Source organism: Phocoena phocoena, chromosome 5 (genome assembly GCF_963924675.1).
Source record: "Phocoena phocoena chromosome 5, mPhoPho1.1, whole genome shotgun sequence".
Classification (NCBI taxonomy): Eukaryota; Metazoa; Chordata; class Mammalia; order Artiodactyla; family Phocoenidae; genus Phocoena; species Phocoena phocoena.
In genome coordinates, this window is record NC_089223.1 from 138,765,317 (window position 1) to 138,768,047 (window position 2,731).

Consider the following 2,731-nt stretch of genomic DNA (forward strand, 5'->3'; position numbering starts at 1 on the left):
TAACAGTGGGGAGGACCGTGCCACCGTGGGAGCAGAGGCTGGGGGGCGGGGCTGGAGGCGGGACTTGGAGGCAGCGGGACATCCAGGCCCTGAGCTCTGTTCACATGAGGAGCAAGTCCACCACACCCAGGGAGTCAGCCCCCGTCGGGGGGCCTCACCCTGCTCAGTGGGAAGCCTGCTTCCAGCTCCCCGCTCCCCTGAGGACCAGGTCAGCGCTTCCTCAGCCACATCCCTGCACCGGCACAGGGGCTGTGGGTCGGCTCGGAGCGGTGTTTCCTGCAGGCCTGACATCGCCTGGGAAAGTGACTCACATGTGTCCCCTTGGACCGGGGCCATGAACTGATGGCACTTAACTAATCTGCCCAGGAGAGAGATCCAACGGAGATCGTGTCCCACGCGGCCACGCGGATTGACTTCCTTATTCCAGTTAACCGCGGCCAGAGGGGCGCCCTGAGGCACGGCGAGCTCCGACCTTGGGCCGCTGACCCAGCAGCCTGGGCGCTCCATCCAGGAGTCCACACTCGCGGTTGCCTCAAGGCCGGTAAGACTGCCCGTTACAGGAGCCGCTCGCTTGCAATTAGTGGCTTTATTTAGGGCACTTTTCCCTCCAAAGAGCAATTAGATTTCTGCAGGCTTTGGGAAAAGCAAACGACATGGAGCTGGACACCCCATAAATCAGGCCCAGCGCGGGGTGGGGGTGGTGTCTGCACCCCTCGGGGGAACCCCCAACCCCTCTCGCTACCTGTCAAGCCAGAGGTCGCCAGGCTCTGCTCCGGCGGGACGCTCCATGAGGTTTGGAGCAGCAGAGGTCTGAAAACTTGCAGACCAGCCCTTCACCCCGCCCCATCTCCCCCCTCCCAGCTCTCAGGGTTCTGCTCTCCGAAGCCCTGCCCCATTTACCGCCACTAACGAGACTCTCCCCTGGGTCTGGAGCAGCGGTCCCATGAAAACCCATCTGTTTGCTCCGGGCCCCAAGGCCACCTCCCAGCCCACAGCCGTGAGGCCTTGATGCCTCAGGGCCACCCACGTGCTCAGCGAAACAGGGCAGACCCTTTCCCGTGCAACACGTCCTAGTGTGTGGTTCCACCTATGTGGGTAGTAGACTCACGTCCGCAGAGACAGCAGATTACTGGGCGCCGGGGGAGGGGGTAGCTACGAGAGGGGCAGGCTTCCTTTTGGGGTGACGGGAATGTCTGGAATTAGGTAGTGGTGATAGTTGCACGGCCTTGTGAATATAACAAAAAATCACAGAAGAGTACACTTTCAAACGGGGAATTTTATGTTACATGAATTATATCTCAATTTTTAAAAACAGGGAAAAAAGATCTACAACTTAATACTAAGAAGACAAACAACCCAATTAAAAACAGGCAAGAGATTTGAGCGGACTTTTTCCACCAGAGAGGATCCGTGGATGCAAGTGAGGGCACCGAGGTGCTTCCTGCCCACAGCCTTCAGGGAAATGCAGCTTATCGCCTTGGTGGGATGCAGCCATCCGGCCTAACGCTGCTCAAAGGGGAAAGGCGGCCACCGCCAAGTGTGGCGAGGCCGTGTGGGACGCGGGATTTACAGGTGGAGACCACCCTGCCCACCATCAGGTGAGTGGGTCCCCGCCCTGCGGCCGAGCAAGGGGACAGACCCCATGCACAAGCACCTGGGGAATCTCAGCACAGCAGTGCCCAGGGAAGGAGCCAGAAGAATAAGCCCCGTGTATAAAATTCTAGAGAGAGAAAACTAATCTATGTGGACAAAAAGGCCAGTGGTTCCCCGGGAGAGGAGGGGTGTGTGGGGGAGGGGCAGAGACAACTTAGGGGTGACAGCTCTCGGCCATGTGCTCATTGCATCCACACCCACCTTCGCTGTGTATGGGGTGTTGTGTGTCGGTCACACCTGGATGAAGTGAGTCCCTCCCCGGAGCCGTCCTATCTGCCTCCTCCTCTGCCCGTGTCCCCGAGTGGGGCTGGCAGGTGGGCATGAGCCCCATGTCCCTGGGGCCTCTGGCCAGATGCTCCCCCAGCCCCTGGGAGGCCTGGAGCTCCCCTTCCTGCCCTCTCACATGGAGGCAGGGCCTCCCTCCGGTCCTCAGAAGTGGGGAGCTCCCAGGCGCCAAGATAAATGTCTCCCTGCCCAGCAGGTGTGGCAGTGAGTCCCAGGGAGGATGGATGGGCAGGATGTGGTGATGGCTGGAGAGCGCAGACAGCAGGCTGAGGGCGGCGGAGCGGGTGGCCTGGAGGCCAGCAGAGCAGGGTCACCCCCAGACTCCTGACACCGGTGCTCTGCCTGTCCCCTCCTCTAGGTGCCAGGGATCAGCCCAGGGCTCAGAGCCTCAGCTCTGCCACATGCCCAGGCCTCAGTTTTCCCACCTGTAAGATGGGCCCCAGGCACCGCCCTGCTCCTGACCATGGGAGACAAGGGAGCTGCTGGAAGGTCGTGTCCTACTCCTAGGACCCCGGCTTGTGGCCCCTGAGTGGGGTCAGAGGGAGACCCTGAGGCCCAGGTGCCCCATGAGGAGTGGCCTAGGTTGGGGAGGGAGGGCCCTAAACAGAGCACTCCCCTTTCTCTCCATCACCCCATCTGCCCAGAGCCCACCGGCCAGGAAAACAGGCCGCTGGGGAGGAGTCACTCTCTCCCCTCAGCACGCCTCCAGCCCAGGTGGCCACTCCTGGGTCAGCCTGCCCGCGGCCGCGCTTCCCTGCCCCTCTGTGGGGGGCCTGTCAGGTGGGCCTGTCTG